Raw genomic sequence first — 15,645 nt, 5'->3', positions numbered from 1 at the left:
CCAAAGTCACTTATAATAAGAGGACATGGCAACACTGCTGCCGCTACAAAAGAAGAAAATATGAGAACTGCTTAAATGATGGACACGGGCACTCAAGGACAGGGGTGGAGCTACGCACTCAAGGACAGGGGTGGAGCTACGCAGATCACTGGCCAATCCTAGGAACAGAAATGTAGGAGGGTGGGCTATGACATTAGCGTTTCATTTCGGGCTGCATGTATGGCTGTAGCCATCAAGTGGGCGTGACTCCGAAGATTGCCGAACACTGCCTCCCACAAGCTACCATGGGAGGCAGGATAGCATACAACATCGGTACACATGTCCCTGCAATGTACCCCTCACTTGCAAGTGCCTTACACAAACAATAAATCCGACTTGCTGGCAGCCGAATTTGAGGGAAAACATCTGTCCTGAAATTCACTTGGCGTGCACGACAAGGCCATAAATCACTTCTGTTTGGGGGCAGAGGGAGAAGGGAATAATACTTACCAGCTAAGAAGACACACCTAGATCTGCTATTGATGCAACCAAAATCAAAATAGGAAAAACAAACTCACCGGCACATAAATATACTGGGCGCTTCGAAAAAATGCCAAGATTTATAAGCGCTTTATAAATATACAATAGAAAATAAATACCAGCCCGTGAACTGCACAGAATCCTCTTTCCTCCACGATTCTCCCCCCCCTAAGCACGCCGCAGACGTCGTACGTGAAACGTCAAGAAACCTTAAAGACATTGAAGAAAATATCGGCAAACTTTTAAACATACACAATGCTACCGTGTCTCCTAGGGACTTTAAAGGTGTGTTTCAATTGATAATGAAAGCAACATAAGGTCTCCCTTTCCGAAACACTCCTTTTCAGTTTCCATGCAGCATCAGGTGAGTGTATGTGATCCAGCTATTGTAGTGTATTTTATATTAATTTCTTTTAGCATCCATTAACTTAGATCGTTCTCACCCCTGTGTTGTTATATGGGTAAGAGGAGCCCTTTTGCAACCTCTGGAAATGCAAGTTTAACTAAGTAAGAGGCTGCAACTAAAGCTGTAATTCGTTGTATTCATCACATGTTGAAATTAAACTTGTAAGTACGTGACTTTCTAAACATCTGGTTTTGAAATGACACAGGGCAGTCTGTTGTTGGTATTGTAGACAAAATAGCTGCTCCGAATCTAATTTACGGTACAGTTCAGGCTCTGGAATGCTCACAGACGCAGTAACTGTTGTGCAGCTACTACACAGGCCGTGGTCTGGTGTAAGTGACATATATATGAGCTGCGCTGGCTTAATAATTGCAGATTGCAGTCGTATACTGTCTCCAGTTGCAGTGCCTACTCTGAAAGTAATGATTTCCCCATGCCTAATGGCTGCAGATCCGGTACTTTCGCTGGGTCTAATGACCCTTCTGTGGATAATAACTGCAGGCACAGTGTATGTTCTAGGTCTTATGGCAACACAGAAATAACACCTGATGAATGTTAGCAGACACTACCTTCTCTAGTCTAATGGTAAAGGCCCATCACATCCTCTGGCTGGAGCGAATGAGTGCACAAACAATATCTGCTCTACAGTTAATGACTTCCGATACAGTTCGTACCTGCTCATTATCTACATCTGACAATACCTGCCCAGGGGCAAATAATTACAGACACAATACCTGGCCTGGAACTAATGACATTTTATACAGTCCCTGCTAATCCGTTACATATGACAGAAGACCTGAATGATGGCATGCACAGTAGTACTCTGGGGCTTACGTTTTCAGTCACAGTATCTGCTCTGGAGGTAATGTTATTTAACACAATATCTGCTCATGAGAAAATCTGGGGTTAATGACTGCAGAAACAGTAAAACCCCCATGCACCCTTTCCTTCTCGTGTGTCCTTTACCATTCCTAATTCCCCTCTGACACATCGAACCAAACTCCCTGAAATGAACGTACAGCGTAAAAAAGTGATCAGTAGGGATAAACCATCGTGCCACGATTTTCTAAACGTGTTTGGTGCAACTGATGGGATGCTAATTCACTTCACTTGCACCAAAAAGGTGGTGAACCATGCACAAAGGACATTTAAATGAATGTGTGCATAATAGTTGTGCGCACTGAGGTGCTCTTTTCCCATCAAATGCACAACTGCGCAAGGCATAGGGTGGAAAGGGTTTTCTGGGTATTTTTAACTAAATCCCGATTTTCAAAAGAAGTGCAATTTTCAAAGCATAGGGACATTGTTTCCCCCCCTAATTGGAACAGGTGCAGAGGGATATAAAATGTATAGGAAGGTAACTTCTGCTCCTCTCACGCAATGGGTGAGTGATGTTAGGGAGAATTCTCCTTCTACGGCTAATTTCCCTCATCTAGTGAGTCCCCCAGCAGCTTTGCTGGATTTCTGGAGTTTATTTTTTCCACCTGGTAAGAGTGTACATCCTTTTTCCACGCTTACATGTGTTTTGGCCTTTGTGGTTTTACTCATTGTGTGATCTTGGGCACTGGAGCACACCACTCCAGGTGCCCCTGTTCTTGTATGGGTTACCCCGCACCCTCAGTGCAGTAACCCAGGGTTGTCTTTAAGACTTCCCTCTGACTCTATTTCGCTGGTGCTGACTACTGTCCCCCAGAGAAAGGTAAAGTTGCCATTTACTTTACATAGTCATTTTGTACCACAGACCCGGTACACCCCATCTTACATGGAGTACTGGAAAGGGCTAATCTGTACCCCTTTTCTGCCTGTACCTCCCTGAGCATTGTTTTGCTCTTTTAACATTTAGACTTGGCTGGTGGCAGTGGTATCTACCCTAACTTTTCTACCCCGATTATATTAGATAAACGTGGTACTGGTCTTGGCTATTATATTAGCCTTGAACATAAACCCGCTTGACCAAATCGTCTTTCTTTCGGCTCCAGTTGGGTTTATTCGCCATTTCTTTTTGTTAAAGTCCTTCTTGTGTTTTACTTTGCGCGGCAAACTAGGTACGCCTTCTTTGTTCACCGTCTTTTGGTGGGCTTCTGCAGAGAAGCCCTCCTCAAGGCGCCTGGGTGTCTAGGTGGGCTGAATGTGAGGGAGGGGTGTAGTCACCCCCTGCACAGGGTATCCTAGGAAACCCAAGTCGCACTTTGCCATGATTGGCTGAGGCGGTTGTCCCGGCTGGACAACCCCCCTGCTGCGTGATTGACAGCCAGGCTGTGTGAATGGGGGTTTTATGCATAAAAGGCAGGTCTCTTGGGCTAGAAGTCAGAGGCGCCTCTGGAACTACAAGGAACCGAAGAAAAGCGGAAAGAACGACGGCTGCTGCAACTACCCCGTCCCGGTGAAGCCCTGCTGCAGTCCTGAGCTATCTACCCTTCGACGACTAAGAGGAGATCCAGTCCGGAGTCTTCTTCCCTTGAGCCTGGTGGGGATAACCAGCTCATCTTCTTCAGCCAGAGATCTCTGCCATGGTCGAAATCGCTGCACACTGCTGTAGTGGTCCGGATAGCCACCTGCCGAGTCTCTCCTGTTTTTAAGGAGTCACCTTTTATTTGTTGTCGCTGATACCAGCTTCATCCCTGTGTGGTGCAGATCCCCTTCAGACGTCCTCCTTCACAACGAAGCTCCAGGAATCGTGGGTCTGCGGGAAACCAACAGGAACAACTGCCAGGGCACCAGCTGCATCATTGGAATAAGGTACTGTGCTCTACTCGAGGAAACTGGGTGAACCCCCTTTCTTCATCCTCAAGGCTCACCCTTGTCTTCCCTCCTTATAACTTTTGCTCCCGAACACTAACAATATCAAAGTACTTTTGGGCTACGCTGAATCGTGAACTGTCTCCGGTGTCACTTAACCCTGGCTCCGACCCTTTGACTTTTGAACTCCTGTTTCTGAGTGTTTCTCGATGCTGTCTGCCTAACCTAAATATTGCCTGTATTTTTTACCTCCAACTCCCTCTGGGTATCTCAGGTGCTAAGTGTGTTTTTGCCCGGGTAGCATTTCATGTCACGGATACATGTTTATTGAGTAGACCAAACTGTCAAAAAGTGATTGCACCCGTATCCGCGGTATCGTGTTTTGTTCATAACACTGGTTCATTCAAACACAGGGTACTTACCTTGAGACATACTGTACAAAGTGAATTGGTTAGTTGTAGTATATTTAACGTGTGGTTTTGTTTAAAGTTTAATAGACGTGTTGTGTTTATAACTGATGGTTTAAAGAAAAAAAATGTACTTATATTTTTTTTAACCTGAAACCTTGAGTCAGTGTTTGCTTGAGCCACAGTAATTGTGGTCCCTTTGTGTAATCTCTGCTACTGCTCATATACTCTTGAGATAAGCCTGGCAGCTCTGCTACTGCTACCACTATGGGCTTGTACCAAAGGTAAAACTTGTATTGCCACTTGTGGTCTTAATTGTGTGTAGTGGTCCCTAAGAGCACTGCACAGGATTCTGCCTAATAAGTGAATGCTGTGTGTGAATAAGCGAGTGAATGTTGAGTCAAATAATGTGTGGGTGGGTGTGTTTGTGCTGGGCCAGGGAGCTGATTTTGGTTGGTGAGGGCAGCGCAGTAACAATGCAAATGTATTTTATTGGCATTTTCAACAGTAAGAACACATGTAACCAACAACGCACCCAGTCCTGTTCCTCCCCATCACCCTGAGTCCATAAACTCTGTAGATGGCTCCCAGTCCAAAATTTCTGTGAGTGCCCAGCTCTCTCGCCAGCCGTTGTACAGACTCTTGCACCGTTTCAGAACCCCTCCACCCCACCCGCAGTCCTCGCCTCCCCTAGAAACTTCAGCCATATCTCCTCCCAGCTTCCTGTGAAGGCACCCTCCCCAAGTGAAGAGAGAACTCACACCAGCCCCAGCAATTGAATTTTCTTCAGGCACCATGCAGCCCCAGAGTCCCACTGCAGGTGATGCAGGACAATGTCCCAGTCTGAAAGAAACCTTTGGCGATCCCCTTGCAAGTCATAAATTAGTTTTCCAAAATTGATTAGCAGAGTTTGCTAATTAAAATGTTCTTGATTAGCAAACAAACCCATTTGATTAGCAATGTTGTACTAATATTTTTTAACGCCACCAGAAGTTACTTGTAGCATACAAATGAACAATGCAGCAGTTTTGTGTACCACTGAAGTAAGACATTAGTGAGATAATTCAGACCTTGCAAGTTCTTTATAATTCTACTAGACCTGCTGCTGGTCGAGTAACTTGGTTTACCCACACCAAAGACAAAATGCATTAGACTGTTGGAAACGGATGACAACAAATTTAAATGTGCTTTCTGCAAAATGGTGCATGTCACCACACTCTCGCTTTAATCTGGCACACTGCTGCCGCACAGTGCAACCTTTATTTGGCATTTACTGCAAACAAAGTCAAGTTTAAATAAATGTTTCAAACATCCCCTGCAAATGGTACAGATCCTTCTGAAAATCTACTCGCTATGTGAGTGGGCGAAAATACTTTGCGAGCCCTGGATGAGTGTATGTAAAAGGTTAGCTGCATAAATGGGCACACATCATTCCTCAGCAACAGATCCATGCGCGTCTTCTCTACCACGGCCTCCGCTGACCCCATTCCCATCACATGTGGGGTCCCGCAGGGGTCTTGTGTCTCCCCCACACTGTACCACGTGTTCACTAAGCCTCTGTTTGATGATCTGGACGGTTTGGGTATCACCTACACTAACTATCCTGATGATACCCAAATCCTCATCCCGTTGACGGGAGATTACAACACAGATTTGGCCTTGGTGAACAAGGTGTACCTCATCATCCAGGCATGGATGGCATCCCACAGTCTATGCCTGAATGATGACAAGACCGAACTCATCATCCTGGGATCAGCCTCGAACCTAAACAAATTGGACATCAATTACTCCAGCTTCACCATAGACGGCAACCCTATCAAGGTAGCTAAGGAAGTGAAAACACTTGGCATCTACCTCGATTCCACCCTCTCCTTCCATAAAAAGGTCAGCTCCATGGCATCCACCACAGCCTACACTTGCAAGCTTATACGCTCAGCCACACCCTTCCTCTCCACTCAAAGCTGCATTACTCTAGCCAGAGCTCTCATACTATCAAAACTGTACTATTGTAACTCCCTCTATGTAGGCGCTAACAAACAGATTACCAATAAAATCCAGATCCTTCAGAACAATGCCCTCAGAGCAGCGCTTAGCTTCCCTAAAAGAGAACACATCTCGGATACCAGAAGAACACACAACTGGCTCAGTACTTCGGACAAAATCCTGCTTAAGGTAGCCTCCATTACCCACAAATGCCTTAACAACGCAGCTCCCCGTTATCTAACAGACAGAATAACCAGATACACGCCCAACAGACACACTAGAAACAGCAATGCCAACCTGCTTGCTGTTCCCAGATTCAAGCGAGCGAAAATGGGTGGCAATAGCTTCCAGGTGAAAGCAGCCCAACACTGGAACACACTACCACCCTCCGTCAGAGCACCACAAACCTACCACCAATTTAGGCGTAACTATTTCCAATGGCTTAAGTACAAAGACCAATAACCGACACCCAGTAACTACTACAAAAATCTCTTAACCTGGAACTCTGTCGTAATTCTACTCTGTCTCTATGCACCCACTCATTGTCCCTTGGATGACAATGTATATAATAATGTAATGTATATAATAATGTAAATAATGTACTGAAATGTAACTAAGCTGAGAATATACCTGTAATACTTGCGCCCTCATACCTTCTGGTCCTGGTGCGCCATATAAATAAATAAACAAACAAACATAGATATGATAAAAAGGCTCTAAAAATAGGTTGGCCAGCTCGCTCTGCTGCAGGTGCTAATATATAATGTATTCATAATCCTAGAGCAAAGCAAGCTCTCGAGGCTAACTACAGTGATGGCAGTGCAGTAGATGTATATATGTACAGACTGGATGGAACTATTGATGACTGCTATGCGTACATATCTAGTTAGCTTTGTCTATTCATTATGTAAGAGGAAAGAAAGTAAGAGACTATGCAGAGTGGATGGTGTAGTAGGCAGAGAACTGGGCACACTAGGTGGAATATTGTAGTTGGCGGCCATCTCACTTTCAGGGTAGCTGGTATAAAGAAACAGGCTGTAAAGACAGAATGCCAAGGAGTACGGGATCAGCTCTTGAGTTTAGCACCAGTTTCAAGCTGCATGTAACCAACTGGTTACAGCACTAGGTTTGCCATCAAATGCATTTGGCCGTTTGATCATGCACATTTTCAAGTGTCCACTCGTCAATATGATGCATCTTCCCCAACAAAATGAACTATAGTTTTTTGACACTATGATATTTAAATACACTAACCTACACTTTACTGTAAAGCTCTCCATTAGCCCTTTTGAACTTGCAGTGAACAAAGAAAAGATGGGAGGGCACCCTGAAGGCAAGAGAGGAATGCAGGGCAAGCTGTGCTTTCATTGAACTGGGTAACTTAAATAGCTAGGTTTGCTACACAAGTGGCAATTTAATTAGCAAACCTACATAATTGCATAGCAAATTGCTACACGGCACTGCTTATTTTATGCCTTGCCTTGAATCTAATAGGTCACCCACTCCAGTGCCACAAAGTTTCAGATTTTTCTAACCCATTCGTGTTATGTGGGAGCAGCTTTTTGTTTCCATTTGTGTGCCACCACAAGCATTGCCGCCATTACCAGGATGACGGATGTCTTTCTTTGAGCTTTCGAGGGTAGATTTGGCAGAACTCCACCCATTCCCAGGATGGCCATCCGTATGTTGTCCGGCATCCAAAAATACTATTCATATCTGCACAAATCATGTCCCAATAAGGCTGTATGAATGGGCATTCCCACCAGATATGCTTCGACAATCCCAGTTCCCCATAGAATCTGGGGATATCTGCACATAACTGAGTCCAAAGTTCACCCTCCAGCGGCTGCCCCACTGCAGTTTCCTACTGCTCCATATAGTGCCATGCCTGGCTCCTTGCCCATTCTGCTATAATCCCATATAATGCTGCTACCAATTGCCTGTCCCTGTATCCATCGTTACGAACCATTCAAAGGGCGTGAGATCCCTGGTGGCTGCTGAGCTGACCATTGGGTTCGTAAGTCAGTGCCTCAGTTGAGAGTAGCGATACCTCTCCCCCTCATCTACCCTGAAGTCCTGCTTGCACTGTGCAAAGGATTTAATGTCCTGAACCGACAACATGCCACTTAGTCTGTGGCATCCTGCCGCCTCTGACCCATTGAAGACACCCCTTTCCATACCCGATGTGAACTGGGGATTCCTAAACAGCGACATCAGCGGGGAGGGGGGAAGGTGGTCAAGTTCACCCTCCACACCAGCTGATCCCATGAGTCCCCTACTAGGGCCCCTATCCTGCTACGGTTCATGTATGCAGGTCTATCCTCCTTGGGTCGCCACAACACCTCGTCCAGTGGCAAGCCTACCACCGCTTAGTCCATTGAACAGACATTCCTGCAGAGGCGTTGCTAGTGAGTGTCTGAGGGGGCTATAGCCCCGGGTCTTTTGGTTGTAGCCCCAGATAAAAGTTCAAGATCTACAACCAAAAGGCTTGCTAGCCCCGAGACCTGACAGGCCCAACATTAACGTAGCCCCAGATCTTTTCCAGACCTAGCAACACCCCTGCCTTCCTGCGTTTGCCCCTGAACTAATCCCGCATCACTCTGATTTGAGCCACAAAGTCACAGCTCTTGCAATTGCTGAAGGGAGACCGGTAGCAAGCTGCACTCTTAAAAGTAACTTGGACGCAGCAGACAATGAGGGGCGAACTGTGGCGGAAGGTACCCTCATCAAACGCCACGCATGGCTTTGCCAATCAAGTTTCAAGTTGGAGACCCAAGCTACCCTTTTAAACATGTCCATCGAGCCCAACGCATTGTTGGGCAAAGCGGTCGAGGATGCACTAAAAAGCACAAAAGAGGACTATGACACCCTCAAATCCCTAGAGCAACTCGCAACTAAACCCTTCGGGCAGAGATGGGATTCTAATACACGCCGGTTTAGAGGACAGACGTTCCCAGTGGTCCTCAAACTATAACCAGTGCATGCAGGGTTCGTCCTGGGGCTCCTCACAGAGCCAGTCCTCCCAGCAGAACGTTTCAAAGGGGCCACAGAAGGTCCAGGAGTAGAGGCTGGTCCTCATCCTCAAGAAGGGGCTCCACCCCTACTAAACAATGACCACCCACTACAGGTCCCCTCCCATGCCACTCCAGTAGGAGGTTTTATGTCTCACTTTACCCCCACATGGGAGGGAATCACGTCGGACAAGTGGGTACTTTCCACCGTGGCGGTTGCTACTGCATCAAGCTAATACAAACACCAGCCAACCACCCACCAAGACAAAGACAAACTACACAGGAAGACCAACGCATCCTACTAGAAGAGGTCAAGACTCTGCTGCTAAAGGACGCAATAGAAATCGTATCTGCACACCAGGTAAACAAGGGTATTTATTCAATGTACTTCCTTGTATCAAAGAAAGACCTTGCAGAGCGCCCTGTTCTAGACCTGCGCCCGGCTAACACTTATGTCAAGCCACAGAAATTCCACATGACAACGCTACAAGAAGTAATCCCACTGTTAAAACAAGGGGACTACATGGCAACCTTGGATATGAAAGATGCATACTTTCATGTTTCAATGTTCTCAGCGCACAGAAAATTCCTGTGCTTCAAGGTAGCGAACCAACACTACCAATTGAAAGTGCTACCCTTCAGCATAGCCTCCGCTCTAAGGGTATTCACCAAGTTACTAGCGGTAGTGGCAGCGAACCTACGCAGAGAATCTATCCCAGTGTACCCTTAGCTTGACGACTGGCTAATAACAGGGGAATCCCCTCAGATTTGCAAGCAAAACACCCAGGTAACAATCAATCTGATGTTCCAATTGGGATTCTCAATCAACAAGAAGAAATCCAGTCTCGTTCCACACAACAGTTCTTAGGAGCTGTCATAAACGGAGAGGAGGGGAATAGTCTTCCCGTCAAACGAAAGAGTGCAAAACATACTGCTGCAAATACCTCAGTATCAAGCCAGTCGCCAAATAACTGTACGCAAAGCAATGCGCTTGCTCAGGATGATGGCTTCATGCATTTACCTGGTTCCGCACGCACGACTTCGCATGCGCCCAGTGCAAGAGTGGTTAGCGAAATAGTGGTCTTAGGCAAGCGGACGATCAAGTGGTTGTTTTGCTAACCCTAGTTCAAGCGCTACGCTGGTGGTCAAAGGAAAACCTTTCTTCACAACCGTACAGTGCAAGCGGTTGTCACATCAGACGCATCGCTCACAGGGTGGGGGCCCATTATCTTCTCCACACAGCGCACGACCTGTGGACCCACGTCACAGCCCAAAATCACATAAACCTTTTAGAGCTGCTAGCCGTGCTCAAAGCCCTACAAGCTTTTCAAGTGCATCTATCAGGCCAAACAGTACAAGTCCTCACAGACAGCACCACTGCTATGTTTTAGATAAACCAGCAGGGAGGCACACACTCTCCAAGTGTTTCCAGGCTAGCCCAGACAATTTAGAAGTGGGCACTCAAGCAGAATATGTTCCTAGTGTCACAACACGTTCCAGGGGAACTCAATTCTATGGCAGACTCTCCAAGCAGAGATCCTTTACCCAAATAACACGAGTGGCAGCTCAGCAGAAAAATCAGACTATCTTTTCCCTCAGGGTCTATCCCCACCTGTTCGCCAGAAGCCAAAACGCACAATGCCCAGACTTGGTATCCTGGTTTCCCAAACCTGGATGCAAGGGGAAACAGTCTGGGAATGAGCTGGTCAGGTAAATTCGCTTGTGCTTTTCCACACAACACCACTTCTGAGCAAAATAGTGAACGAAATGCACCAGGAACAAGTAAGCCTAATCCTGGCTGCTCCCATGCGGGCGAGACAACCTTGGATTCCGCATCTGCGCAAACGTTCGATGTGCGATCCAATCAAACTCCTGTGCCCCTTCAACATCTCACCCAACACGAGGGGACACTGTTACACCCACAACCTCAGTCTATGAAATTGGTAGCTTGGCTCCTGAAGTCATAGTTTGGTCATTTATACCTACCTCAAAGATGCAGGGAAATCTTCTAGGAGGCACGTAAACCAAACACCAGACACTGTTACTTTAACAAATGGAAAAGATTTGTAATATGGTGCCACTCAAAAAATATAAACCCAATTAAATGTACTGCATCGCACATTCTTCATTACATGCTCCACTTACTAGACTCTGGTCTAGTATTCAACTCCATCAAGGTTCACATAGCGGCTCTAGTCACATACACTACTTCTCAAAGCAAGGTGTCCTGGTGGAAAGGCCCTGTCACTAAGGCGTTCATGGAAGGAGTAGAAAAGGCTTTACCCCCCACCCCCATTGCAAACCCGTCTCCAGGGTGGGATCTAAATGTGGTACTCACAAGGCTCATAGCCCCCCCTCCCTTTGAGCCTATGCACAGAGCCAGCCTTAAACACCTAACATTGAAAACGGCTTTTCTGGTGGCCATCACCTCCATAAGAAGCGTTGGTGAACTACAAGCTTTGTCAGTGCAAATCCCTTTCTTTGTTGTTCACAAAGAGATGTTGGGCAGTGACATTATAAATATGGTGTTTGCAGCTGTAATTCTACAACTTCTCGTAATTTTACTGGTTTGTTCGTGCCATGCAGAATTAGACTGCAGTGGTTACTATACAAAAGATTAAGAGCCATTGGGCTTAAGGGCTATGACAATGCTGTAAAAATTTCAGTAAACACTCTAACAAGTCACGTTGTGTAAGACATTAGTGCCTGCTTACTTGACAGCATAATACAATAGAGGCACAAGCACTACATTAGTCGGTGCTCCGTTAGTACACTACAAAATGGCCGTCGGGTTTCACCTCATTAACTGGGCCGGACAACAATGAGTCCTATGACTATATACATCAGGTGACTTGGTTGAGTGTAAAAATAATAAACAGCCCCAAGCAAAGATGTGTAATTTCGTCTGAAAAAGTCCCTGAAGGAGGGATGGAACACGTGGAGCTATATAACTCAGCAGGACTGTAATTCAGGTTCTTTTAAATAACATGTTTTACATGTCGATTTTATATATATATATATATATATATATATATATATATATATATATATATATATATAACGATGGACGCCAGGGAAGTCATGCGAGGCAAGGCGAGTAAGGGGCACCATTCAAGATTGCTGCTGTTATGTCACGAGCGGGGACTGCTGGGAAATGCAGTCCCCTACACCATTGTATTGTAAGGAATGCTTGGTTATCAGAAGCACGAAAGACACAAGGAGTATAATCCAAGGGTGTTTATTAAACAGTATAAGGATGAGAAAAATGCCTAATCTAAGCCTAAATCTAAGGTGGGAGTACGCTACAACCATTAAAATAAAAAAACGCTGTCCTAGTGGTTTTGTGTAAAAACAAAATGGCCTATACTTATAAACCTATTGCCAAATCCTTACTCTATATAACAAAAGGGTGTGGGACAATGATCTGTATAAGAAAAGCTGCAGTGCAAACTGAAATGTCCAAAAGGGTTTTGATAGTTCAGGACTGCTGAACTAGTGCAGTTCCTTCCCCACGTTACATCAAGGGGCAAGGCGGAACAGTGGCATGACTGAGCACCCCTTGAGTCTATAGGCATCAGGAAGCAGTTTCTTCAGAAAAGGCAGGATCCCTCGAATCAATGTCTTTTGCTTGGCATCAGACCATGTGAGATTCCCCTCTTCCCGGCTTCATCGTGATACCCCTTCGTTGGGTTCACCTTTGTCTTTACACCACTGTTCAGTCACTTTAACAAAATACGGGATTTACTTTCCCTTGCTTTCACTTGGCATCCCTTCGTCGGGTTCATTGTAGCCTTCATATCACAGTTGAGTTACTTTTATCAGTTCTACTAGCTTATAACACTCAGGAACTCTTAATGTCCTTTTAAACAAATACTTTATCAGAATACGGGATTCGCTCCCCTTAGCTTTCTCTTGGCATCACTTCGTCAGGTTCACACTTGCCTTTACAACATATTTTGCTTAGCTACTTTACAATTGTTCATTTAATTCTCCACTTGTCAAAGACTTTCGATTGTACGAGAACTTTGCTTGCACCTTCATATGACCACTTTGACTTTCTTTTACTTTGGTTGGCCTCTTCTAAAGCCTTCTGGTATTTGCAGGCTTTCCAATTATCTTACTTTCAGTCTAACATTTTCACTTTGGGTAGCCTTTTAAAAAGGTAATATTCTATTACCGACCCACTCTGTTATTTTTAACATATTTCAATCTTAAACACATTTGCAACGTTGCAGGCTTCCCTTGCGGTTTTCAATGGCACGCGCAGCTTCTGCATTCATCGTTCTGGTTACAATGTATTTTCACTACGGTTTCACAAAACCCTGCGAGCCTCATAAAACGCTTTGGTATTTTTCACTCTAACGCCAGCCGGTGTCACAATTCACTCACCGGTATTGCTCGATACCATTCATCCAGGGTTTCCTTGAAGCCAAGGTTATCGGCACAGCACGGCTCATCTCCTCCCAACTGTGTTGTTCACCTGAAGGAGGGCCAGCCTTTACCTTGTGTATTAGCGGGGAGGTTTCCTTTGAAATGTCTGCACAACCTTCACTCTGCAGCTGGCCGAACCACAGCCCTTCTCTCCCCTCTTGGCACCCTCTGCTCTGCTTTCGTGGTCTCTCCAATTTCACAAGATCTATTCTCCTGCTGGTTCTGGTCGCCTCTCGTCTCTCTCGCCTTGCTCCCCGGGTGCTCTCATGCTCCACCTGGGGTCTGGATCCAATAGTGATGGCCATGCCCCACCACCTGGATAACAGCTCCCAAGGGACTAGTCGGTGAGACAGCCTTGGGTTTCTCACAGGTATGCTCCAATGTCCCAGGAGACGTGATGCAGGAGCGTGGAGGAAGAAAAGCCACGGGCTGAGAGGAGGAAGCCTCTCTCTCTACCGTCACCTCCTTTCTCTCACTTACCTTCTCTCCTTGCCCCAACTCTATTCCTTCTTTCTCAATCCTACTCCCCTCTTTGATCTTGGTTTTCCTCCCTCTCTATCTCCTTCCGTCTATCTGCCCCCCCTCTCTTCGTTCTGATCTTCTTCCACTCACTCTCCATACTCTTCTCTCTTTATCTCCTAGTCAATCAATTCATACTTTATTTGTTTAACCAACAATAGTATTTACAAAGAATTATATGAATTTGATAGCCAAATACATTTTCCATAAAACAGATAAAACAAGTCCCTAGGCACATCTGAGGGAGAGCCATACAAACATGCAACTGGTTCACGCCGATTTACCCGTTACTCATCCTGATCATCAGTGCTTGCCAAATGAAATGAGCCACTACAAACACAACCTCCTCATTAATTGAGCTAGAGGCCCACTCCATTGCTCCACAATTGCATCTGTCTTTTTTAGCATAGGTTTCAGACATTTATTCTGGGGGGCTGTGTAACGTGAACATAATAACAGGAAATGTACTGTTGTCTCCCTTAATGCTCCACATGCCTAACATTGGATTCCTTTCACTTCCCCACCTTTTGTGCCAAGGGCAATGAGCCAAAGACAAAATCTCATATAAAAAGCCTTCATATTGGGATTTTTTGCATTTTATCCAGGTACTTTTCCCTATCGGTACAGTTATTAACTTGTAGATAACGTGCAATCCTATGAATTTCGAGTGCTTTTTCCTCAGTTATAATGTCCATAATCTCCCAGTATTTTGCCTCCAGGTAGCTCAGGTCTCGCTTCGTAATGTTAGTTGTATAGACGAGTGAAGCCCAGAGCAGCTAATCCTGTCCTGATTGATCTAAACCAAATAAGATTTTCTGAACCCGGATATGCACAAAGTTCTGTAAGGTGTGTTTTGTATATAGACTGGGCAGGTTTTACCCAGAACATTCAAGGTTGGGTGTTATACCTAGTTCTTTCTGCGCCAGGATTGATGTTTCAGACGAAATCCTTAATGATTTCAAAAATATGTTCTCGGCTCTCTATAATGTGAGCAAATTTACATGGTCCCTAACTTCACTACCATACAGCGCTCCAGCTACAGCTTTGGCTCAATAGGCTTCTAGCGGGGTACCATCAAAGCGGCTACCGAAGCAGTGTGTTTCCCTCCCGCCGCCTGTTATACAATCAGTGTACTTTACTCCACCTGAGGTTTCCATGATCCATTATAGGCAAATCTAATCCCCAATTAATCAAAGGATTTAACTTGTTTGAGGTGGGGTACAACAAGAATGGATTATTTTTTGTTTACCTATGATCATTATCTTAGTTTTCGCCCCATTAATAGTTTCATGTTTTTGGTGGCAAAATTCTTTAAAACCCTTCATTAGTAGCCTCAGACCATTCTCTTTTTGAGAGAGAATTACTGCATCATATGCAAAAAGCAAGATTGGTACTAACTCAGTGTCCATTTTTGGGGGGCGGGGGGTCACCACCCTTACACTCAAGACAAGAAACAAGATCAATAATAAAAAGATTGAATACGGTTGAGGCAAGAATCAACCTTGCCTCGCACCTTTCGCAATCACAAAGTCTTTGGTTGCCAGACCCTGGTGACGTAAGCGAACTCTGACTCTTGTATCATAGTGCATGGCCTTAATTAGCTTAATCATTTCAGGGCCCGTACCTCGAG

General features: G+C 45.3%; 1 protein-coding gene across 3 annotated transcripts in view; it reads left to right on the top strand.

Moving 5' to 3' along the window:
- Positions 1-298: 298 nt before the first annotated feature.
- The window catches only part of BRAT1 (BRCA1 associated ATM activator 1), a 437,354-nt gene continuing 422,007 nt past the window's right edge, over positions 299-15,645 (top strand). Inside the window, exon 1 of one of the 3 annotated variants that reach the window (XM_069647597.1) lies at positions 299-883. The gene's annotated coding sequence lies outside the window, so the exon portion shown is untranslated. The remainder of the gene's footprint in view (positions 884-15,645) is intronic. The other 2 variants (XM_069647599.1, XM_069647598.1) reach the window with 2 other exon arrangements.

The sequence above is a fragment of the Ambystoma mexicanum genome, chromosome 2q (genome assembly GCF_040938575.1).
Source record: "Ambystoma mexicanum isolate Mex_15411 chromosome 2q, UKY_AmexF1_1, whole genome shotgun sequence".
Classification (NCBI taxonomy): Eukaryota; Metazoa; Chordata; class Amphibia; order Caudata; family Ambystomatidae; genus Ambystoma; species Ambystoma mexicanum.
Note: the sequence above shows the minus strand (reverse complement) of the source record. Positions and strands in the feature narration are given on the sequence as shown.